At 47.2% G+C, this 26,907-nt stretch overlaps 1 protein-coding gene across 2 annotated transcripts in view; it reads right to left on the reverse strand.

Annotated features, from left to right (window-relative positions):
- epha6 (eph receptor A6) overlaps nucleotides 1–26,907 on the reverse strand; it is a 1,197,965-nt gene that overhangs the window by 154,926 nt on the left and 1,016,132 nt on the right. The window lies entirely within an intron of this gene.

The raw sequence follows: 26,907 nt of genomic DNA on the forward strand, positions 1-26,907 counted from the left end.
AATGCTGAATTCCTGGAGTGGGACTTGAGTACATGACCTTCTGTTTCAGAGGTGACATCGTTACCAACTGAGCAATAGCTGAAACTCAGCACTCCCAGTCAGGTACAGCACAAGCAGATACAGAGTAAAACTCAGACTATTCCTCCACCCCAACCTCACAAGAACACCCCATACTGCATCAGAATAACAATCTTTCCTTTCCCACATCGGCCAGCCTGTGGTCTCTTTCAACATGATTTCCAGTCCGTGCCAAATTAGGGAGATTTACAGTGCAGACCTACGTCCACTAACAACCCAATTAAGACCTTTATAAATTCTGTACAGTCAAAAGACTATCCATAGAAAAAGTTCTGGGCAATTTAAGGTCCCTCTCCCCTCAACTGTCTCTTCCTATGCCTCCCCCAGATTTGAACCTGTGGGCAGAGTCTACATGAGAGCTGGCCACCTTCCTAGAAATGACAACTCCAGATGCAAGTTTGCATGGTGTTGATAGTTTGCCAGGCACATTAACCTGGCACTGGTCCCAATGGCTGCCACTTCTCGGCGGCACTAAGGGGCAGACAGAACACATGCTCCGCTGAATTCCTGTTTCAGGCTTAACTTGAAAAGTAGCCTCTTGATAGCTGGTTTATGTTTGGGTAACTCAATTGAAAAATCAGGTTATCACTGGACAAATGACAAAGCTTGGCTGGATACTGCGAAACACACTTTACTTCCTGTCTAATTCAAAGGCAACAATATCAATAATTAAATTAATTAGCAATGATTTGTTTTAAACACTGCCTATATGGTATTTGTTCTTGAAATGAACATATGTGCAATATGATTCATAAGTAAACAGGAATATGACAACTTTGCAAAATATGTTTCACTGGCGGTATTCATACTTAACGTAAACTCCCAAGATAATAAAAAAGCACAGCTCTGTGAAGAATGATTCTTTGGCGAATTACAATTGAACCAGAGCATGGTGTATGATAAATGTCCGAGGCAAAGGAAAGAGAGTGCAGAACAGCTGCATTAATTTTGTTTGGTCAAATAAAGAGTGAACAAATGGATCGAATGGCTTCTTTTTGTGGTTCAATTTCTGTTCTGAAGTTAATAATCCAGCAGAATTGCATGTTTTTTTTCATTCATGGATTGACCTATGCTTCGTTCTATCAACTTTTATGAATTCACCTTTGTTAGGTTTCAAATGATTCATCAAGTGAACTGTTCTTTGGAATGTATTGATAATATGGTTAGTGTTTTTGTGCTCTGGGTGCTATGTATTCACTGGAGATTACAGGCTGACTTTGCAAAGCAAACTAGTGGTATATTTTTGATCTTTTCTGCCATTCTTACTCTCTGTACAGTGAAACCACATTGCTTCAAACTTGGATGACATGAAACTTCAGTTGAAGTTGTTAATCATTCCTATCAGCACAACAGCAAACCCTAGAGAACGATACCCATGATAAACTAAAATTCCACAACCGTGACTCAGGCTTAGCCAAACTTGTCTCAGCTTGTTATATGCTGACCAAGCGGAGCGGAGTTAGACCGCACAAGAGCGCAAAATCATGGAGTGCTGGCCAAGCCATCATTAGATATTGAGATCTCCCTGTGAAAGGATATGTAAAGCTTGTGAATGTGGCCTAAAACTGTGAGAAAGGTAAAAATGTTATCAATCAGAGACCGTGGTGGAAAGCGGACATTGTGAAGGAGTGGGAGATTCCACCATCGAATTTGTCCGCCTTCATGAAACACAGAACAGGTCAACAAGCAGTCACTCTCTCCAGTAGAGAAGAGGATGAGAGTGGCTGCTTATCCTGGCATTGAAAAAGGTCAGTGAACATGGTTCAAGGCAGCCCCAAGCAGAGAACATTTCCAACTCCAGTCAAATCCTGCAGGAAAGAGGAATCACCCTGGGAAAGAAGCTGGGACACCTGGGGCTAGATTCTCCGTTTTGGAGACTAAGTCCCCACGCCGGCATGAAAATGGTAGTCTTTTACGTTAGGAAAACTGGCGTCAAAAGGCCACTGATTCCCCATTTTGCTGGGGGCTAGCAGTGAGGCAGCATAGAGCTTGCAGCTCTAGCTGCCGACATGGCCCCCAGCACTTTCAGTTCAGGGGCCTCACATGCGCATGGCGGCGGCCTGCAGCGGCCACGCCATGCTCCATGGTGGACTCAGCCCACGGACCTGGACCGCCAAAGTAGTGTCCCCCATCGGCCAATTGCGCGCCCTGGTCCGGCCGCCCACAGAGCCCCCAGTCCCAAATGAAGCCAACCCTGCCCGCGGATCGGCCCTCCCCTGACTGTGGCGGCCCCGTACTGTGTCTGCAGCCACCTCTCGAGGTTCCCGAGCGGGTTCCCAAATGGCTGGGACCATGAGAATCCCACGCATCGGGAATTCGGCCTGAGGCCCCATTTCAGCGGGCGGAGAATTAAAAAACTGCCGTCACTCCCGATTTGGGCGGCAAAACGGATTCTCCGCCCCGTCGCCGAACGCGATTTCGGCATCGGGGAGTGGAGAATCCAGCCCATGGGGTTTACCTGTGGCAATGGATTGCTGGACTGATTCAAGGTAAGGCATGGCATTGACTGCACAAGATGTCGACAATGAAGATGAGCGGGGTGAGGCCAAACAACCCGATGGCAAGGCAATTTTCACTTGCCTGCGAAAGACTGGCATGGAAATTCTAGCAGAGATGACCATGTTGGTCAATGATGCTGCATAGAACTAAGGAGGACGCAGTCATAGATGCAGTACACCCTTCAACTGAGGAGCCCAAAGAGGCTGATGACCCTGAAGAGTTTGACTAATGCCCGTCTGCTCACCTGCCTGTTTCTTTAGCTAATGCCACAAAAATCGTAGAGATGCTCCAGGATTCCACGCTGCAGCCTGAAAGTCTGACTGCACTAAAGACATGATGGACTAAATTGCGCACAACTGAAGAGAGCACATCGCTAAGCGGAAAAAGCTCACAGAGTTTTCCCAAAGTTAACTCCGGACCTTTTTTCAATGCAAAGCTCCAGCCCTTTCCAAATTAGCAAATTGGACCTAAAATTGCTGAATGGCAGGAAGCAGAGGGTGATGGTCGAAGGGTGTTTTTCCGACTGGAAGCATATGTCCAGAGGGGTCCCGTAGGGATCAGTGTTGGCGTCCTTGCTGTTTGTGGTTTACAGAAGTGATTTAGATATGAATGTGGGAGGTTAAATTTGTGGATGGAATTCAATTCGGATAATTGTGAGGTGATGCACTTGGGCAGGATAAACAAGGCAAGGGAATACATGATAAACGGCAGGACCCTGGGAAGCACCGAGGATCAGAGCGATTTGGTGTGCATTTACACCGGTCCCTTAAGGTAGCCGAGCAGGTGGATACAGTGGTTAAGAAGGCATATGGTATACTTGCCTTTATTAGCCGAGGCATAGAGTTTAAGAGCAGGGAAGTTATGCTGGAACTGTTTAAAATGTCAGGCCACAGCTAAAGTATTGTGTGAAGTTCTGGAATCCACATTACAGGAGGAATGTGAGAACACTGGAAAGGGCACAGAGGAGATTTACCAGAATGTTGCCTGGGCTGGATAGTTTTAGTTATGGAGAGAGATTGGATAGACTTGGATAGTTTTCCTTGGAGCAGAGGAGACAGAGGGGGTAACATGATTGAAATGTATAAAATTATGAGAGGCATAGATAGAGTAAGTAGATAGGAAGAAACTTTCCCCCTTGGTGGAGGGATCAATGACCGGGGACATAGATTTAAGGTAAGGTGCAGCCAGTTAGAGACAGTGTGAGGACATTTCTTTTTTACCCAGAGGGTGGTTGGAGTTTGGAACTTGGTGTCTGGAGAGGTGGTGGAGGCAGAGACACTGATGACATTTAAGAAGTATTTAGATGTGCACTTGTGACCCCAAGGCATACAAGGCTATGGGCCAAGTGCTGAGAAATGGGATTAGAACAGTTAGGTGTTTGTTTTTGATCGGCACAGACTCGATGGGCGAAAAGGCTTTTTATGTGTTGTTTGACTCTATGATTCTATGATTTAACCTGAATTTGTGGATTTGTCCCCTGGAATTTGACTCATTGGGATTTTACTGTAGCTGTATATTAGGTTATGTTCATTCGTGAATCTTCTTTCTCACTGATGCTCTCAAGAGTATTACTGGTCACAATATCGAGACAAGGTTCTTGTAGCAAGTCATTCTTCTTTCCTGGCAGAAAGATGGCTGAAGCTGAAGGACACCATTGCATTACCAGGGGCAGGATTCTGCACTTGGAAGACCAAGGGCGCGATTTAATGGAAACATTTCTAAGTGTGATTTTGGGTGCGTTTGGTGGGGAATTTCTCGAAGGCCGAATTGGCGAGTTTGCAGCCCTTATTTAGCGGATCGTAGTGCCGGAAGTGTCTCCCTATGAGCTTCTCGCCATTACTGGCTGTCTCGATGTCTGATTCACCAGATGCGCGCCTCAGCGTCTCACCGCTAACAAAAGGGAGCTGCATTTAAACACACTGACTCAGTCAACACAAAAGCATGGCAGCGTGCAAACCTGCTCTTCACTTTGGGGATGCCGACCTGGCCAGGCTTTTTGACGCTGTCGTTGCGAGATGGGAAATCTTGTTCCCGGAGGGGGTCGGAGGAGCAGCAGCAGGGTCACCAATACTGCCTGGGAGGCAGTGGCAGCAGACTTACCTTCCGGGAGCAGGGAGGAGCGGATCTGCGCGGGACACTGCTGCAGGTAGGACAGCTGCTTGTCTGTTGGTTTATTTCAAAATTGGAATAAAACCGGTAAAGTGACGTCACATGACACTGTGACCTGATTGGCTGAAAGGCAGACTGGGTTAAATTTGAATATTTGTGGAGTTACTCGTTTTAATTTGATTTAAATTACTATTTTTAAGTTGACTTGAATTACAATTTTTTAAATTTGACTTAGATTACTATTTTTAAGTTGATTTGAATTACTATTTTTTTATTTTTAAATCTCACTTAAATAACTATTTTGGGTTGATTTAAATTACTATTTTTAAGTTGATTTAAATAACTTTTTAAAATTTCAATTAAATAACTATTTAATTTGTTGTCAGATCAAGCAAGATAAATACTCAGGGATAAAGCTAATTAAATAGTATACAGGAGATTGGATATAATCCGACACAAAAACATCTTTCTAACGTTTAATTTCAAAAGTTTAATTTAAAGGAAGAAATCATGGCAGGACAGCTCCAAGGCGTGGTCTGCTCCTCTTGCTCCATGTGGCAGGCTGGGGACAGTTATAGTCCCCGGGGTCAGCATGTATGCAGGAAGTATCTCCAGTTACAGCTCCTGGAAGCTCGAGTTTCAGAGGTAGAGCAGCGTCTGGAGACACTGTGGAGCATCCGCGAGTCAGAGAGCACGGTCACACCGCAAGCTCAGACTCCGCAGGCAGGAAGGGAATGGGTGACCACCAGACAGAACAAGAGAGCGAGGAAGGTAGTGCAGGAATCTCCTGTGGCCATTACCCTGCAGAACAGATATAACGCTTTGGATATTGTTGAGGGGAATGGCCTCTCAGGGGAAAACAGCAACAGCCAAACCTGTGGCACCACCTTTGGTTCTGCTGCAGAGGGGAGGGGTGATAAGTGTGACAGTGCAATAGCTATAGGGGATTCAATTGTAAGGGGAATAGACAAGCGTTTCTGTGGCCGCAAACGTGACTCCAGGATGGTATGTTGCCTCCCTGGTGCTAGGGTCAAGGATGTCTCGAAGGGGGTACAGGACATTCTGGAGGGGGAGGGTGAACAGCCAGTGGTCGTGGTACACATCGGTACAAACTACATGGGTAAAAAAAGGGATGAGGTCCTAAAAGCAGAATACAGGGAGCTAGGAAGGAAGTTAAGAAATCGGACCTCGAAGGTAGTGATCTCAGGATTACTACCGGTGCCATGTGCTAGTCAGAATAGAAATTACAGGATATATAGGATAAATACGTGGCTGAAGGGATGGTGTCAGGGGGAGGGTTTCAGATTCCTGGGGCATTGGGACCGGTTCTGGGGGAGGTGGGACCTGTACAAACTGGACCGGTTACACCTGGGCAGGACTGGAACTGATGTCCTATTTGCTGGAGCGGTTGGGGAGTGTTTAAACTAATGTGGCAGGGGGATGGGAACTGATGCAGGAAGTCGGAAGGTAGTAAAACAGGGACAGGAACAAAAGGCAGTAAGGGGGAAAGTGTAAGCCAGAGAAGCCATAGTCAAAAATCAAAAAGGACGACAGTACAAGGTACAGTGACTGAGGGGAGCTCAGTGAATAGGCCCAGTAATACTAAAATGAATAAAATGGGAAGTAAAAACATAAATGGAAAGCGATGCGGCAGGTTGTTACATGAAGATGTGGGTTCAACGACAAGGAAAATTAGAAGAGTTAAGAGGAAAAATAACTTCGGAGAGGTTACTGATCAAGGTGTTAAGATTCAAAACAGAGGTATAAAAGCCAACATAAGTGTACTTTACCTGAATGCGCATAGTATTCGGAATAAGGTAAATGAGTTCATGGTGCAAATCATCATGAATGACTATGATTTAGTGGCCATTACTGAAACGTGGTTAAAAGATGGTCACGACTGGGAGTTAAATATCCGAGGGTATCGAACTATTTGGAAGGACAGAGTGGATGGTAAGGGAGGTGGTGTAGCTCTGTTATTTAAAGCAGCATGGACGGAATCATCACGCTCCTGAAAGAGTTTGGCGCCTTCTCGGGCTACAAACTCAACATGAGCAAAAGCAAGATCTTCCCGGTACACCCACAAGTAGGGGGGGGGGCAGCCCTAACGGGGCTGCCGTTTAAACAAGTCCGACACAAATTCCGCATCCTGGGGATCCAAATAGCCCATGACTGGAAAGGGATCCACAAATGGAACCTCACCAGTCTGACGGAGGAAGTAAAAAAGGACCGGCAAAGATGGAACACACTCCCAACTCTCCCTCACGGGGAGAGTCCAGACGATCAAAATGAACGTACTGCCCGGGAGCCTCTTCCTACTTAAATCCATTCCGATTTACATCCCCAAGGCCTTTTTCAAAGCGCGAGACAAAATAATCACAACGTTCGTTTGGGGGGAAGAATGCTAGGATCCCAAAGAAGGTCCGACAAAAAACAAAATCCAGGGGAGCTAGCCCTCCCAAACCTACAATTCTTCCACTGGGCGGCGACGCCAAGCGAATAAGGGGATCAAGGAGCCAGAAGCCAAGTGGGTGCACGTGGAAGAGGCATCCTGCAGGGGGACCTCCCTCCAGGCCCTCGCCACGGCAGCACTCCCATCCCCACCCAAAAAGCACTCCAGCAGCCCGGTGGTGATAGCCACCCTCCAATCCTGGAACCAACTACGGCAGCAATTTGGCCTGACCAAAATGACGGACAAAGCTCCCATCTGCAACAACCATCGGTTCTCACCAGCGCTGACTGACGCCACCTTGAAAAGTTGGGGACAGGACGGAGGGACACTGACAGTCTGGGACCTATACACGGACGGCAGTATTGCAACACTGGACGAACTGACAGAAATTCCAGCTAGCCAGGGGGAACGAGCTAAGGTCTCTACAACTCAAAAACTTCCTACGAAAGGAGACAAGGACGTATCCACAACCGCCATGACAGACATTACTGGAAGAGTTACTGGACATAAGCATCCTAGATAAAGGGAACTGTAGCGACATGTATGGCCGACTGGTAGAAAGGACTGGTAGACTGGACGCAACAGGAAAGAAATGGGAGGAGGACCTGAGGATTGAAATAGGGTGGGGACTCTGGAGCGAAGCACTGCACAGGGTCAACACCACCTCCACGTGCGCAAGGCTCAGCCTGACGCAGCTAAAAGTGGTACATAGAGCCCACTTAACAAAATCCCATATGAGTAAGTTCTTCCCGGAGGTGGAGGATAGATGTGAACGGTGCCAAGGAGGCCCGGCCAACCACGCCCACATGTTCTGGTCTTGCCCCAGACTTGCGGGGTACTGGACAGCCTTCTTCGAGGCAATGTCCAAAGTGGTGGGGATGAGGGTGGAGCCATGCCCGAAAGTGGCGGTCTTCGAGGTTTCAGACAAGCCAGATCTACTCCTGGGGAGGAGTGCGGACGCCCTTGCCTTTGCCTCCCTGATCGTCTGCCATAGAATCCTGTTCGGCTGGCGGTCAGCAGCACCACCCAAAGCTGCAGACTGGCTGTCCGACCTCTCAGAATCTCTCCAAATGGAGAAAATCAAATTCGCCCTCCGAGGGTCAGATGACGGCTTCTACAGAACGTGGGAGTCATTCACCCAATTGTTCCAGGAACTGTTCGTGGCCAACGAACAAGCAGAAGAATAGCCAGGAGCCAAGAATCAGGGGAAAGTAGCCAAAGCATGAGAGGGAGAGATAGACCGGGAGAGGGGAGGGGGGGACAGCTAAACCTGAGGAAAGAAAGGCGAACCACAGGAGGGGGGGGAGGGGGCAGAAGTGGGGGGGGGGAGGGGGGGAGAGAGGGAAGGGACAGGGAACAAGAGAGAAGAACCAGGGAGGTGGGGGGGGAGACTGGGAAATTACAGCCGGAAGGAGGGCACAGGATACGATCACAAACTTGGCATCTCCAGAAACAGAGAATACAGGCGAAAGACTGGAGGAACGGCTGAAGCGGAGGTGAGCGCGAGACGACAACGGCAGCGAGATCCGTCTGGGAGAAGCAAGTGACAACACCAAACCCATTCCAGTATTGCCCACTGTAATTGTTTCTCCGGCACCCAAATGTATATTTACCTCCCCAGTCTCCACGCCCCCCCCCCCCCCCCCCCCAACCCACCCTCCCCACAAACAGTTGCCTGTGTTGTAAATAATTTTGCCGGTTGTACAGAGTTGCTGCTGTTGAGCAGGTGCACAATAACTACCAGTTATTCGGTTTTATTTTTTATTATTACTTTTTTTTGGTATGTTTGGGTGTGCCCTTCTCTTCTATATGTATATTATATATATTTCTTATTCTCTGTACATAACGGTAAATATACTTTGTTCAAAATCCCCCCCCCAAAAAAATTATTTTAAAAAAGCTCTGTTATTTAAGAATGACATCCGGGCAATGGTAAGGGATGACATCGGTGCTATGGAGGATAAGGTTGAATCCATTTGGGTGGAAATCAGGAATAGTAAGGCGAAAAAGACACTGATCGGAGTAGTCTATAGGCCACCAAATAGTAACATTATGGTGGGGCAGGCAATAAACAAAGAAATAACTGATGCATGCAGAAAGTGTACAGCAGTTATCATCTGGGATTTTTATCTACATGTCGATTGGTTTAACCAGGTGGTCAAGGCAGCCTTGAGGAGGAGTTTAGAGAATGTATCCACGATAGTTTCCTAGAACAGTATGTAATGGAACCCACGAGGGAACAAGCAGTCCTAGATCTGGTCCTGTGTAATGGGATAGGATTGATTAATGATCTCATAGTTAGGGATCCTCTTGGAAGGAGCGATCACAATATGTATTTGGTAGGAATAACAGCAAAAGGGATTATTATTTGAATGATAAAATATTAAAACATGCTGCTGTGCAGAGAGACCTGGGTGTGCTAGTGTAGGAGTCGCAAAAAAGTTGGTTTACAGGTGCAACAGGTGATTAAGAAGGCAAATGGAGTTTTGTCCTTCATTGCTAGAGGGATGGAGTTTAAGACTAGGGAGGTTATGCTGCAATTGTGTAAGGTGTTAGTGAGGCCACACCTGGAGTATTGTGTTCAGTTTTGGTCTCCTTACCTGAGAAAGGACGTACTGGCGCTGGAGGGTGTGCAGAGGAGATTCACTAGGTTAATCCCAGAGCTGAAGGGGATGGATTTCAAGGAGAGTTTGAGTAGACTGGGACTGTACTCGTTGGAATTTAGAAGGATGCGGGGGGATCTTACGGAAACATATGTAATTATAAAGGGAATAGAACGAGGGGGCATAGCCTCAAAATAAGGGGAAGTAGATTTAAGACTGAGCTTAGGAGGAACTTCTTTGCCCAAAGGGTTGTGAATCTATGGAATTCCTTGCCCGGTGAAGCAGTTGAGGCTCCTTCATTAAATGTTTTTAAGATAAAGATAGATAGTTTTTTGAAGAATAAAGGGATTAAGGGTTATGGTATTTGGGCCAGAAAGTGGAGCTGAGTCCACAAAAGATCAGTCAGGATCTCATTGAATGGTAGAGCAGGCTCGAGGGGCCAGATGGCCTACTCCTGCTCCTCGTTCTTATGTTCTTATGTCAGTGCGGGAAACATGACCAGGAGGACGGCCGTCCAATGTTAGGAGAAGACTAGTGACCTCCACCGAGTTGCAAGTGGAAGCTACCACCTTTCTCCTGACATGGGACCGCCTGCCACCCCTCAAATTTCTAACCCTTGCCTCCTCTTCCTCCTTCACGCAAATCACTGGCTGACACCTCGCATCCTCCTCATATCTGATCTCCATGCTTGCTCCTCAGAACCCACTGGCATCCACCAGCACAACCCCTTTATGTCCAGGTGTGGTGCCCACACATGTCACCTGCTATACATCCCCTGGCCCATCAAGCGTACAGCTCACAATGTCCTCTCTTTGCTCCCACAGAAGAAGAAAGCCCATAATAAATGACAAAGGTTCAAGACGGGGGAGTGGAGTACCAGAGATTCAAATCCGTGCCCCATATGAGAAATCAGGGTTGGTGGAGGAGAGCAGTCACTGACAGCATGGTTGGCCTATGCCGCAGAGGTGAGGATCCACTGCCCCGTTACCTGTCTCAAAGGAGTTGTTCATGTCAGACAAAATGATTCTTATCGCTCACTGACCACATGTCCATTGTCACCAAGGATCTCCACCTGATTGGGCCGGGCCATCCGGAGCCAATTTCCCCCCCCCCTACCCAAAAGACCACCTTGGAGGAGAGCTCCGAGGAGACAACCATCGAGGCATCACAGCTATCACCCCCACCTTCACCAGCATTGAGACACACACCTCATGGGTGACATTAGTAGACAGATTTATGGGGCACAATCTGGTGAGCACCACATGGTTGTTGATGCACATCAGGAAGAGGCAGGAACATTCAAGGGAGTCAGCAGTTGGAGGTTTGCTGGGTCCCAGGATTCAGCTGGGTCTCAGACAGATGCCAGACCTCTGGACAATGTCCTCCCAAAACTGAAGCAGAAGATAAGACACAGCCCGGACTTTCAGACCATGGCTGAGGGCCTCGAAATAATACTCCAGTCACTGAGGGACATGTCCCATATGCAGGTGGACATTTGTTAAGTCACTGCAAAGCTTTGCCCAGTCACTCGGAGCATCGCTTAGGGCATCGATCACATGGTACAGACAATGGGGAGCCGCAAGGACTGGCAGAGCCAGAAGACTCAGAGGCCTCTGGAGCTCAATCCAGCTGCCCTCCATCCCATGAGACCCCCAGAGCCCCGCAGGCACCGTCAGAGAGGAGGAAGCACTGCAGGCCAATCCAGAGTCTGCCACCAAGGAGATGACAGTCGTCTCCAGATCTTCCGAATTCCCTTCTCCTGTCACCGGTGCAAATCAAGGGCAGAGGGCAGAACAGGGTGGCACGACGATGCCAGTGACATTGCTACGTTGGTGGCTCCAGACCCTCCCTGGCTCCCTCCAGAAGACGTCTGCCAAGGGCAGCAAAGGCCATAGGGCGCGGAAAGCAGCAGGCTGCCTCTAATGTGCATCCTGGGAACACACCTGGACATAACAGCAGATCACAACAGATCAAATGGAGAGATGATCACTGATAGGGCACGGTGGATGGGGGGCGGGGCGGCTGGAACTGTCTGTAATTAGGGAGAATGGTAATGTCAAATGATCACAATCACGCCTGATACATGTGAAGCTTCTGTCACGCTAATCTTGGGGCCTGTCTGCATCCCCATTCAGAGAATGGGGGTGGGATCCTCTGACCTCGGGCCGGGTCGGAGAATCCCTGGGGGTGGGGGGGGGGGCGTGATCCACGCAACGCCGCTCCGACGCCGGTCCGCCGATTGTCCGGTCACCGGACAATCGCCGCCAATGTTGCGCCACGGTCGGTGCAGTGCCGGTCGGGGTCATGTATCGATTCTCCGCGCGCGATGTGCCAAGTGGCCGCCGAGATAGGCCGAGTCCCGTTGACGCTGTTCACATGTGGTCCTACCCAGCGGGACCTCACCATTCATCCTGCGGGGGGGGTGCCTGGTGGGGGGGAGGGGGGGAACCGACCCCGGGGGGGGGGGATATGCCTCCAATGTGGCCTGGCCCACGATCGGGGCCGACTGATTGGCGGGCCGGCTTCTCCTGGTGGGGGCCTATTTTACTCCGCGCCGGGCCCCTGTAGCTCCACGCCATGTTGCTTTGGGGCCGGGGCAGAGAAGGCAAGTAGAGCGCGTGCGCGAGTTCGCGCCGGTCGTAACACGCATGTGCGAACTCGTGCTGGCCGTAGTGCGCATGCGCAGAACTGCGGCTCCCATTTGACGCTGGTATCGGCAGCTGGAGCTGCATGAGTCGCTCCAATACCATGCTGGCCCCCTGTAGGGCGCAGGAACGCTGGTCCTGGGGGCCTGTTGACGCCGTCGTAAAGCGCGACGGCGTTTACGACGGCGTCAACATTTAGCCTCAGGATTAGAGAATCCAGCCCTCGGTGTGTGCACGCTGTCAGCAGAAAAACAGGAGTCAGGCTTTGGCATAAACTAAGGCGTACCAGAGCTAACCTCACAGCGAGTTCTAATCACTCTCCTGCCTTGTATATGACCCGCTGAAAGTTCCAACACAGGCCCATGTGAATGTGCTTCTTGAATAAAATACCATTAATAGTAACATTCAGTTCTAAAATCAAAGATAAAAGATGTAGTATAGTTTTAAAATCTAACACAAAGGCTTCAAAGTGCTTCTGTTATTTCTTTATCCAACCATACCAGAAACAATGGGTTGACAACAGATGAAGCAACAACAGCAAGGTTCATTTAACAACAAAGATCTCGCTGGAGCAAGCAGAGGTCTCCCTTTGCTTTATGTCTATCAGGTACTAATTGTTGGTGCAGATTTATTTATCTTCTATGTGTCTATAGTTTTAGGCCCTCAGTGAGTACAGACACAGGGTTGATTGAAACACATCACTCCCACCACGTGGATTGTAGCAGACCGGTTCGTCAGTCTGAGTAGCTATAGCAGGATTAACAGTAGCGTCAAATCCAAGTAGGAGAATTGTTAATAGTTTAATAAACGTGTTAAAGCTATCTCCAAGTCTGAACCTTCCTTTGTCAGAGTGCACATCAAGGAAGTAGCTTATGCTACGTTAAGAGCATAACAAAACAATGGCTGCTCATAATTTTCTGCATGTTTATTCTGAATGGGTTCATTTGTGGCTATTCATCTCATCCTCTGACATTGGGATAGATTGTAAATAATTGATAACTTTGAATGTTCGGCTGACTTTGTTTCAGAGGTTTGGGATAATCAGATATATTATATTATTATATAAAATTGAAAGGTTACTAACAATAAACAAAAAATAATAATGGATTCCTGACACATGCAACCCGAATCCATTTAGAAATCTGCTCCAAGTAAAATTTCAATGGGCCCAGTTACTTCTATTGTATATTGACTTTTAGGTTTTTCCTTGTGTTAATTGTGGTTGCAGCTCAATATTTGAAGCAAATTCTGTGGGAGGATCATACAAATGGAATTTAAAAGGATGTTTTAGCACTGGTACTAAAATGTTTTCAACCTGGGCAGGCTAAGAACATTTAAAGTAAACATGTGATAATGTTGATAAAACCTCATTTGGTTACTGGAGATGTGGATCCTTTAGAACATAGAACAATACAGCACAGTACAGGCCCTTCGGCCCACGATGTTGCACCGAAACAAAAGCCATCTAACCTACACTATGCCATTATCATCCATATGTTTATCCAATAAACTTTTAAATGCCCTCAATGTTGGCGAGTTCACTACTGTAGCAGGTAGGGCATTCCACGGCCTCACTACTCTTTGCGTAAAGAACCTACCTCTGACCTCTGTCCTATATCTATTACCCCTCAGTTTAAAGTTATGTCCCCTCGTGCCAGCCATTTCCATCCGCGGGAGAAGGCTCTCACTGTCCACCCTATCCAACCCCCTGATCATTTTGTATGCCTCTATTAAGTCTCCTCTTAACCTTCTTCTCTCCAATGAAAACAACCTCAAGTCCATCAGCCTTTCCTCATAAGATTTTCCCTCCATACCAGGCAAATCTCCTCTGCACCCGCTCCAAAGCCTCTACGTCCTTCCTATAATGCGGTGACCAGAACTGTACGCAATACTCCAAATGCGGCCGTACCAGAGTTCTGTACAGCTGCAACATGACCTCCCGACTCCGGAACTCAATCCCTCTACCAATAAAGGCCAACACTCCATAGGCCTTCTTCACAACCCTATCAACCTGGGTGGCAACTTTCAGGGATCTATGTACATGGACACCTAGATCCCTCTGCTCATCCACACTTTCAAGAACTTTACCATTAGCCAAATATTCCGCATTCCTGTTATTCCTTCCAAAGTGAATCACCTCACACTTCTCTACATTAAACTCCATTTGCCACCTCTCAGCCCAGCTCTGCAGCTTATCTATATCCCTCTGTAACCTGCTACATCCTTCCACACTATCGACAACACCACCGACTTTAGTATCGTCTGCAAATTTACTCACTCACCCTTCTGCGCCTTCCTCTAGGTCATTGATAAAAATAATCTGCTGCAGTAAATTACTATGGCAACAAGCTGCACCCCAGAGTGGCAGGTTCATGAGCACCAATGACTGGATGTCAAGCAGTGCTTAATATGGACCAGAATGGTCCAGAAAGGTGTTCTGGTGCACTGATAATGTGACGTTGATGTGTCAATGCTTCCTCTCTGAGTCTCACTGATCCATCACTACCTGTGACATGGAAAAAGTCAACAAGGATGCAAAAATGTTTTATGATACTCACTTAAATCATGTTCAACAACTGTTCGTTCAATAGTTTGCATTGGACAACAATGGCCGGGATTCTCGATTCGGGACTCGAAGTGGTCCCGCTATCAAAGAATCGCAGCAGGTCCGTGCTGCTGTTGTGAGCGGCGCCCAGGTGCGAGTCTCACTCCTTAACCATGCAAATCCAGGCATGGTAGAGAGCTCGCTGGATTCCCTTGTAATTCCGGTATTGGGCCGGGCAGCCTGATCATCAGATCTGGAAACAGACCCTCTTCCCCCCCAACAAGGAAATCCTGACGTTTCACTATGCTGTGATTGTCGATTTAATGGTTCAGACATGGCTGCTTGATGGATTGTTTTATTTATCTTTCCCTCCACGTTTGAATGCATCTCAAGTACCCTGCTTTGATGCTGACCACAATGTTTACAAACACTCTTGCTGTGATTTACAGCTTCTCATCACATTAAAGGAGCTAAGTGCTTTCTGCTGTGAGGAAAGTGGGAGTGACACCACTCAGCTCCTTTTGAAGGGCAAGACTGGCTGAACTATGGAAACAGAATTGAGTTTTAATCCGGGGTGATTGAGAACATTTGTGGAGTCAGACCAGTAACTCAATCCAGTCTGTGAGCAATGGCGCTACCAGCAAACTCAGTAATAAGCAAACCTGCAATGAAGACAAAGCTGTCACCGCCATTGTCCAGTGCTTCCACTGAGGCAAGAAAGCCTCATCGATGCAAAGACTGTCCTGCCATGAAGGCAGAGTCTCAATCCTGCAGGAGCTGGGACCAATTTAAAACAGTCTGCAGCAGCAGAAGGATTTCAACTCCAGTTCATATATTTACAGAGAGATCAGTCTGGTGCACCAGAATCCAACATACAGAAGATGCTGATGAACATTAAATGGCTTTCATGGACAAGGTTGCAAAGTCGAAGTTGAATTTTTGGAGCACAGAAATCATGGTCAATGGCCACAAGATGAATTTAAAATTTGATACGTAAGTAGGAATGTCAATTCTTTCTGACACAGTACAATGGCTGAACCCTCAGTTTCTCCAGCCATCGACTATTTGACTTCATGGTCTAGGGCAGGGTTTTTTAAAATGCGGGTCATGACCCGCGGATGGGTCGGGGGCGGGTGTTGGGAGGGTTGTGAAATGACCATCCGCAGTGTTCCTGCGGCTCTCCCGATCACAGGGGAAACACACAAGTAACACGACTGGCTTTAAATTGAGAACACTGGCTACAACTGGCTTTTAAATAGAACAATGCAGTCTTCTTGCCACAAGCAGCAGCAGAGAGCAGGACCCGCGCCCAACACATACACTGACGACACGCATCCTGAATGTCCACACTGTTGCCGCAAAATCATGGAGGAGAGATTCCTCCATTTTCTAGCTGCGAGCAAGCAAGACAAGGAACTGTGAAGAACTGAAGATGTTAACATTTTGTTCTGAGGAAGAGATGGCCAGAGAACCTCCTTGCCAGGAACTCCAGTGCTTCTGGTGAACAGCCAACAAAGGAAAAACTGAAATCGCGAACAAAGCAATGTAAAGATAATTTCTTGTGGCATGCCTTTGTTAATTGTGCCAATGCAAATCAGGATGCAAAGCCCATGTGCGTTATATTCAGAGACGTACTGGCAAATATGTTTAAAGCCCTCAAAACTTCAAAGGCATTTGAAGACTAAGCATGGTGAGTTCAAGGACAAACCTCTTGATTTTTTTCAAAGGATGCAGTCCTTAGCAGAAATGTAACATTGAATGACAAAGCAAATGAGATTGTGAGGATCAAGAAGGCTCACCTTTAACATTAAAGGTAAGCAAAAATGGTATGTTGCAAAGGTCGGGTGGCACATGTCATGAAGGTCTGCCAGTGTGGGTCCTGAAGGTTGGCCGGTTGGTAAAAATGGATCTCGGGACAAAAAGTTTGAAGAACATTGGTCCAGGGGACAGCATGGTGAAAATGTACGGGCAGATGACTGCTACATTACACTCTGTACATTATTCATAATTGAGGTTGCTCTTTATTAAGCAGAGAAGCTTGCATAGAGTTGCAGCTCCTTTATTTATCTGTTGCATTCGAAACACAATTCATGCCAGAACGGTCTGAGCCAGTCTTCCTGTGGAAAGTTCCAAACCTGCAGCCACAGGGGCAAATTCTAGAAATTTCACACTCTTCAAAAAGAAGGTGGCTGATGAACCAGGGCACCATTGAGGAAGGTGACCATGATACCAATCTCTCTGACTACTCCAGTGAGGATACCAGTGAAATGGAACAACCTGGTACAGGAACTGACTTTCCTGAAGACAAACCAGGAACAGAAGCTCCCAGAATTCCCCGTGAAACAATTCCAGGAAATAAATTTGACTCAGCAAAACCTCATCTCAAAACTTAAGAGGTAACTGCTGAAGTAGCACTTACTGATCTCGGGCATATTGCAGATCTACAAGGAAGAGAAGCAATAGAAAAACAATCTAATCTGAAAAAACACGACCTAGCAACAGAAACCGAGCAAGATCCAGCTATACTCCAGATGTCGATTTGATTTGTTGATGTTCCTTAAGGTGTGAAGCCCCAGCAGAAGGAGGAAACACATTGGCGTGAGGGCAGAATGTGCGCCCAATACACAAACCGCTACAGTGCCAACAAAAGAATCTTCAACCTTGCTTGGAGAATAATTTTCATTCTTCTGATCCGTCTATCTGATTAATTCACCAGCACAAGTGGATAGCACTGTGGCTTCACAGCGCCAGGGTCCCAGGTTCGATTCCCCGCTGGGTCACTGTGTGTGCGGAGTCTGCACGTTCTCCCCGTGTCTGCGTGGGTTTCCTCCGGGTGCTCCGGTTTCCTCCCACAGTCCAAAGATGTGCAGGTTAGGTGGATTGGCCATGATAAATTGCCCTTAGTGACCAAAAAGGTTAGGAGGGGTTATTGGGTTACGGGGATAGGGTGGAAATTAGGGCTTAAGTGGGTCGGTGCAGACTCGATGGGCCAAATGGCCTCCTTCTGCACTATATGTTCATCAATGTGATACTGGAATTGCACAGCACCTCATCCCACGTATCAGAATCACTGAACATGCTTCAGCAACAGATACTTTTCCCAGACAATGGACTTGTTGGATTATTTCAAAATTCATACACGGGATGTGGGCACGGTTGGCTGGGTCAGCCTTTATTGCCCACCCCTAATTGCCTGTTTAAGGATTCGCAGACCGCTACAGCTGGACAACAAGAGGAGAAGCTGACAATGTCTAATTGTTTTGAGAAAGAGCAGCTGGTCCTATAACATCAAAAGAAAAGGATGAAGAAGAAAATGTCCATTCTTCAACTTTCCACAGCAAACCAGAAGCCTATGTACTTAACTACATCCATGGAAGAATATGGAGAGCATATGCCCTGTACATCCTCCAAGTGTGCTGTGAACACTTCAGAGGTGAATGTCAATGCCACAAGCGATTCTATGGGAGGGGCAGGAGAGGCAGGGTGTATGATAACATGTGTATGTTTAATGGGCAGAATTTGTAATAAGAGATGTAGTAATAGCTAATATACATCATCGGTGTTGTCAGATCATGTGTGACCTGAGAGGTCTGAGAGAGTTGGTTCTGGAAGGAGCCTCATGCTTATCTATCCCTGTATTCAGTTGTATATAGTTAACATTTGAAAGCTTATTTCTAATAGGGAACGAAAACAGAGCACCAAGACAGAGGGTGACAAAATGTATATAGACAGGAAAATATTACATGTATTGCACAATGATGGACATGCCATGTAACTGTATCTGCAATTGAAAATGTCAATAAAAACAATTTTTTAAAAAACTGGGACTATTGGCGACGGCACTTAAGTACCCACGTGACACCTCACCCTTGCAACATTCTGAAGATCGAGAACATGCTGCAAATGTGACCACAAACCTATATACAATCACACTCCTGTGGGAGTATTTATGCTGGATACTTCTTAATCAGTTGCAGGTGACAGATTCAATCGTTCAGTTATAAATATTACATAATGGCTAACATGAAAAGTTAGAATTCAAATCGAAAAATTCCTAGAAAACTGATCTTTCATTTCTGAGTCACAAGATGTATAATCTCTGATAATTAAATGTTAGCGGCTCAGGATCGATTATCCTGAGTGCATGACCTAAGGGGTTAAATTGGATAAGAGCTGAAAATGTGCTTGAGGATTACCCCAAGGCTACTTACTGCATTGTAGGCAAGTGGCAAATCGTGCTCCCTGCTGTTTTACAAGGTTGCTCCTCACAGCCACTGCTAACTATGTTGTTTATTGGATGTCCATATTAGCAGGCAGCAGATTTTGCAAGTGGCTAACACTGCTTAAAGATCAGGGGCGTCATTCTCCGATCCCCCGCCCGGAGGAAACCCATGCAGACACGGGGAGGATGTGCAGACTCCACACAGACAGTGACCCAAGCCGGAATCGAACCTGGGACCTTGGAGCTGTGAAGCAATTGTGCTATCCACAATGCTACCGTGCTGCCCTTAAGAACAAATAAATCTACACTATATCATTTTACCGTAATCCATGTACCTATCCAATAGCTGCTTGAAGGTCCCTAATGTTTCCGACTCAACTACTTCCACAAGTAGTGCATTCCATGCCCCCACTACTCTCTGGGTAAAGAACCTACCTCTGACATCCCCCCTATATCTTCCACCATTCACCTTAAATTTATGTCCCCTTGTAATGGTTTGTTCCACCCGGGGAAAAAGTCTCTGACTGTCTACTCTATCTATTCCCCTGATCATCTTATAAACCTCTATCAAGTCGCCCCTCATCCTTCTCCGTTCTAATGAAAAAAGGCCTAGTACCCTCAACCTTTCCTCGTAAGACCTACTCTCCATTCCAGGCAACATCCTGGTAAATCTCCTTTGCACCTTTTCCAAAGCTTCCACATCCTTCCTAAAATGAGGCGACCAAAACTGTACACAGTACTCCAAATGTGGCCTTACCAAAGTTTTGTACAGCTGCATCATCACCTCACGGCTCTTAAATTCAATCCCTCTGTTAATGAACACTAGCACACCATAGGCCTTCTTTACAGCTCTATCCACTTGAGTGGCAACTTTCAAAGATGTATGAACAGAGACCCCAAGATCTCTCTGCTCCTCCACATTGCCAAGAACTGTACCGTTAACCCTGTATTCCGCATTCATATTTGTCCTTCCAAAATGGACAACTTCACAATTTTCAGGGTTAAACTCCATCTGCCACTTCTCAGCCCAGCTCTGCATCCTATCTATGTCTCCTTGCAGCCGACAACAGCCCTCCTCACTATCCACAACTCCACCAATCTTCGTATCATCTGCAAATTTACTGACCCACCCTTCAACTCCCTCATCCAAGTCATTAATGAAAATCACAAACAGCAGAGGACCCAGAACTGATCCCTGCGGTACGCCACTGGTAACTGGGATCCAGGTTGAATATTTGCCATCTACCATCACTCTCTGACTTCTATCGGTTAGCCAGTTTGTTATCCAACTTGCCAAATTTCCCACTATCCCATGCCTCCTTACTTTCTGCAGAAGTCTACCATGGGAAACTTATCAAATGCCTTACTAAAATCCATGTACACTACATCCACTGCTTTCCCTTCATCCACATGCTTGGTCACCTCCTCAAAGAATTCAATAAGACTTGTAAGGCAAGACCTACCCCTCACAAATCCGTGCTGACTATCCCTAATCAAGCAGTGTCTTTCCAGATGCTCAGAAATCCTATCCTTCAGTACCCTTTCCATGACTTTGCCTACCACCGAAGTAAGACTAACTGGCCTGTAATTCCCAGGGTTATCCCTTTTCCCTTTTTTGAACAGGGGCACGACATTCGCCACTCTCCAATCCCCTGGTACCACCCCTGTTGACAGTGAGGACAAAAAGATCATTGCCAACTGCTCTGCAATTTCATCTCTTGCTTCCCATAGAATCCTTGGATATATCCCGTCAGGCCCGGGGGACTTGTCTGTCCTCAAGTTTTTCAAAATGCCCAACACATCTTCCTTCCTAACAAGTATTTCCTCGAGCTTACCAGTCTGTTTCACACTGTCCTCTCCAACAATATGGCCCCTCTCATTTGTAAATACAGAAGAAAAGTACTCGTTCAAGACCTCTCCTATCTCTTCAGACTCCATACACAATCTCCCGCTACTGTCCTTGATTGGACCTACCCTCGCTCGAGTCATTCGCATATTTCTCACATATGTATAAAAGGCCTTGGGGTTTTCCTTGATCCTACCCGCCAAAGATTGTTCATGCCCTCTCTTAGCTCTCCTAATCCCTTTCTTCAGTTCCCTCCTGGCTATCTTGTACGCCCTCTCTGAACCTTGTTTCCTCAGCCTTACATAAGTCTCCTTTTTCCACTTAACAAGAAATTCAACCTCTCTTGTCAACCATGGTTCCCTCACTCGACCATCTCTTCCCTGCCTGACAGGGACATACATATCAAGGACACGTAGTACCTGTTCCTTGAACAAGTTCCACATTTCACTTGTGTCCTTCCCTGACAGCCTATGTTCCCAACTTATGCACTTCAATTCTTGACTGACAACATCATATTTACCCTTCCCCCAATTGTAAACCTTGCCCTGTTGCACGCACCTATCCCTCTCCATTACTAAAGTGAAAGTCACAGAATTGTGGTCACTAGCTCCAAAATGCTCCCCCATTATCAAATCTATCACTTGCCCTGGTTCATTACCAAGTACTAAATCCAATGTTGCCCCTCCTCTGGTCGGACAATCTACATACTGTGTTAGAAAAGCTTCCTGGACACACTGCACAAACACCACCCCATCCAAACTATTTGATCTAAAGAGTTTCCACTCAATGTTTGGGAAGTTAAAGTCACCCATGACTACTACCCTGTGACTTCTGCACCTTTCCAAAATCTGTTTCCCAATCTGTTCCTCCACATCTCTGCTACTATTGGGGGGCCTATAGAAAACTCCTAACAAGGTGACTGCTCCTTTCCTATTTCTGACTTCAACCCATACTGCCTCAGTAGGCTGATACTCCTCGAACTGCCTTTCTGCAGCTGTTAGACTATCTCTAATTAACAATGCCACCCCCCCACCTCTTTTACCACCCTCCCTAATCTTATTGAAACATCTATAACCAGGGACCTCCAACAACCATTTCTGCCCCTCTTCTATGCAAGTTTCCGTGATGGCCACCACATCGTAGTCCCAAGTACCGATCCATGCCTTAAGTTCACCCACCTTCATTCACCTGAGGAAGGAGCTGTGTCCCGAAAGCGAGTGATTTGAAACAAACCAGTTGGACTTTAACCTGGTGTTGTAAGACTTCTTACTGTGCTTAAAGATAAGCAGCAGTTCCTAAAAAGGAGGTTTAGGACTGCAAGAACATAAGACTTAAGAAATATGAGCCCATTGATCTTGCTTCACCATTCATTAAGATCATGGTTCATCGAATCTACTCCAGGCATAGTCTCATCAATTTGCTATACAGTTGTAGCAAGACTTCCTAATTTTACACTCCAGTCCCATGAAATAAAAGTCACCATTGTATTTGCCTTCCCAATTACTTGCTCTCCCTGCATGTTAATATTTTGCGACTCATATACAAAGTTACCCAGTGCCCTCTGTACTGCAGCATTCTGAAGTCTCCCTCCATTTAAATAATATTCTGTTTCTGTATTTTTCATGACAATGGGACAATTTCACACTTTCCCAAATTATATTCCATCTGTCATTTTTTTGCCCACTCACTTAACCTGTCTATGCCCCTTTCCAGATTCTCTGTATCCTCCTCACAACTTGTTTTCCTACCTATGTTTAAATCATCTGCAAATTTAGTTGCAACACATTCAGCCACTTCATGTAAGTCATGGATATACACCATGAATAGTTAAGTACCCAGCAATGATCCCTGCGGCATTTCACAAGTTATTGCTTGCCGATCTAAAAATGACACATTTATCCCAACTTTCTTTTTCCTGTTAGTTAGCCAATCCTCTATATATGTTAATATTTCACTCCTAACACCATTAGCTTTTGTGCAGTAACCTTTCATGAGGCACCTTAATTAATGCCTTTTGGAAATCCAAATACACTGCAGGCTGGATTCTCCCAAAATGAAACTGAGTTGACGCCGTCATGAAAACCGTTGAGTTTTACAATGGCATCATCGGGCCCCCAGGTGGAGCAATTCAACCGCTCCCAAGAGACTAGCATGGGTGCATCGTGAAACGCCCCACAGACCGTCTACCGATTTGCCGGTTCCATCATTTACGCAACGCCGCGGCTGCACTTAATTATTCTCCCCCTTCATACACACAGCGTTGCAGGCAAGATGGCCGCCAGGAGAACAGCACCGCAATTTTGGGACGGCGAACTTGAGAGCCTCCTGGATGCTGTGGAGGAGGGGAGGCTGATGCTGTACCCCAGGCCGAGTCGGAGGATAGCAGGCGCCATTGTTCGCCATGGCTGGGCAGAGGTGGCAGCTGCCATCAGCGCTGCCAGCGAGGTGGCCCGAACTGCAGACCAGTGCAGAAAAAAGCTGCGCGACCTCCTCAGGGTGAGTACCCAGCACTGTGCCCCTGGCACCAACCCCCCCTACCCCCAACACACAAGTGATCCCCCCAGGGGGACTGACCCACCCCCACCCTGACCCACATTGCTGCACCAACCCATGCCAGCCGCAATGGCCGGGTGCCCTGTGCACTAATGCCATCAGAGACCCAACCCTGGGCTGCATGCGCCGGGCCGTCTAACACTGTTGCTGTTTGTGTTTGCCGACCCCCAACCCCCCCCCCCCCCCCCCACTCCCCCAGGACAAGTCCGTGCATAACCGCCGGGAGCGGGAGAAGACCGGAGGGGGACCGGAGGAGAGGGAGGTCACCGATGTGGAGGTCGGAGGCGGGCCACCAAGTGAGACCCCTTGCCTGGTTTTGGGTCCTCACGACACATGTGTGCACACCCCAACCCCCCTCACCCCACACCCCAACTGCCCTCGCCCCACACTCCAACCCCTCACCCCGGACACCAACCTCCCTCACCCCACACACCAACCCCCCCTCATCCCACACACCAACCCCCCCTAATCCCACACACCAACCCCCCCTAATCCCACACACCAACAGCTCTCACCACCTCACGCCTCATCCCTGTCCGGCTGTCTAACTATACATGCTGTCTTGTGTCTGACAGGACCAGCCGGCGATGGGCCCTGCCCCCAGCCAGTGCCAGGGCCGGTGCCCCCAGGAACCCAAGCACCGATGGGGAGAGCAGCCGGAACACCAGCCTTCTGCCCGAGACGAGCCAGGAGACCATGACGCAGGGGACAGACACAAAGGGGACAAAGACACAGGGGACAGACATACAGGGAACAGACACACAGGGGACAGACACACAGGGGACAGAGACACAGGGGAAAAACACACAGGGGACAAACACACAGGACAAACACACAGGGGACAGACACACAGAGGACAAACACAAAAATGTTATCATGGCGCATACACCCGTGCACAACCAGGTACCATGGGCTATATGGTCACCGCGTGCCCCTGTCATGCATGCCCCCCACCCCCGCCCCGTTGATGCCCCCAGTCCTGGCGCCCACCCTGCCACCATTGCATGGGGGCTCCTGTCAGTGTGGCCCTGGGTGTTCCCCCCAGTGGGTGTCGCCCAATGAGTGGAGTGGCCGGAGGGGGGGGGGGTGCACCCACCGCCCGGGGTGGGTGGCCAACAAGATGGCTGCCGTAATGGGGCTTGATGCGCAGGCACCGCCCTGTCATGTCGGGGCTCTCCCAACTGCTCTGCGGCCTGCCCCCCCCCCTTCCCGCCCGCCTCAGAAAGCATGGCCGGTGTCCGTTACGGGTGCCCGCATTCTCCCCCACGCCAACTCCTACCTCCTTTCGCATCCGCCTCAGCCAACCCACCGGTATCACGATTTTGTATTGGTGGTTAGAACCACGCTGTCGGGAAATCGGCCCATCCAGGCGGAGCATCAGTGCGGGGGGAGCGCTGATGTTTTCATTGTGAAACTAGAAACTTCCTCCGGACATAACCTCAAAATCGGAGAATCCAGCTCATGGGAATCCAGTTCGCCTTTACAGAAACAGGCATTGCTCTCTTCGATGTGCTTAGAGGTTGCAGTTGTGGCTGCATTTTAATCAGGCCCTCTTTAGTGAAATGTCGATATCTGAAGCATTGATTGTCACTCAGGTTGAGGTAAGAGAATGACATCCAAGCGATATCTGATAGAGCTTTCTGTTGAGGGCCCTTCCCCCTCCCTCTCCTAACATTTTGTCCTGCTCTGGGTGGTCTCCCTTCATTCTCTCTGTTAACCTCAATTCCAAGAGGAAAGCTCAGCATTTCTAAAACTGTCTTCAGCACCAGTCAAACCACTCCCTGCAGACTATTGAAACTTTAGAAAAGCACTGGAAACCTCCAAAAATGTGTCCAACCAACAGTCAGAAGAAATAATCCTATAATTAATCTTCAAGCGATTTATGGTCTATTTAAAAGGCCTGAGTGGGCGAGTGGGCCTTCTTCATGATGTTTAATATATATTCAGCTGTCAGATGTTAAGTTACGGTGTAGACTCGAGCAATATGCTCAAAACTGGCAACACAAGCATTAAATCAGCATTGCATACTGATTGATGTTATTAATCTTCCTGCTCAGCATACTGCCAGCAGTCGTTTGGTGTGTGCATGTGTGCAAACATTTACCAAGTTCGTGTCTGGTACGCTTCCCATCAGCAATGTGTCGATGCATCTTCGATGCCTAAAAACCTTACTACACAAGTTGATTTAGCTCTCCCTTGTATCTGGATTTCAACAAAAGAGTTTATTATAGATTTTCCTATGAGAAATCTGTGTTAAACAGCATTAATTTCCCTCTGAGACAAAAATAATCAGGAAGCACAGTATAATCATGCAAAAATAATAACAGCATTTACTCATATTTGTTGGATTAGTTAGCAGTCCCACAGCCAACAGATCAGGCTGAAGCTCTGAAACCCTGCCATATTCAGTCATGAATAATAGTGGACAGTTAAGCAGACAGCTTCATGTATATCCTCCATCCTCAATAATGGTGGAGCGAGCACAAAAGACACAACATCAACTTTTACAACTATCTTCAATTGAAAGTGCCAAGCAGATGGGTCTTTTCAGCAGCCTCCTGAAAATGCCAGTCTTCAGCCAATTCATTGAACGTCAAGTGATATCGAGAAATGACTGAGGACACTGGAGTGCACAATGTCTGAACTGTACTGGTCCCCAGTTAACCTCGCCCCTGGCTAACATAAGGCTACTAAAACTGTCAGGTATTTGCATAAAAAGGAGGATAAATCCAACCTGACCAATTACCATCCTATCAGCCCACACTCAATCATCAGTAACGTGATGGAAGCAGGTATCAACAATTCCATCATGTAGTATTTATTCACCAATAACTTAGTTACCAATTCTCAGTTTGGGCTTCATTGGACCCGCAGATCCGACTGAGGGAACCACAAGCCCTATTAATCTGTCAATCATAGGAAGTTACATTTTAAGTAACAGAATGCGAAGGACTTTTTCCTTTGGTCAGAGATGTGTTTGACATGTGCAAACAATTTCTAATTCAAAATACTGAGAAAACTCTAGGACTTCAATTTTCATAATTTTGAGTCCACATACTTTACCCAAAGGGATACTTGATGCACCTATGATGTTAACATTCACTTCTTGTACTTTAGCCCTGCAAAGCAGTTTGCATTGAGCTGGTAAAATAGCTGCATTGCAGCGGAATGCTGAATTGAATGAGCAGTTACAGAGCCTGTTTCTGTTAAACAAGTGATTATTGTAAAACTATCTGCTGCTAATTATTCATCCTGAAGCTGCTTAACTTCTTAAAATGGAATTTAAGAAAGGGCAGTTTCACCTTCTAACCAAGCAAAATGATTAATAAAAGAGAACCGTGTAAATATACATTCA

This window comes from Scyliorhinus torazame, chromosome 8 (genome assembly GCF_047496885.1).
Source record: "Scyliorhinus torazame isolate Kashiwa2021f chromosome 8, sScyTor2.1, whole genome shotgun sequence".
Taxonomy (NCBI): domain Eukaryota; kingdom Metazoa; phylum Chordata; class Chondrichthyes; order Carcharhiniformes; family Scyliorhinidae; genus Scyliorhinus; species Scyliorhinus torazame.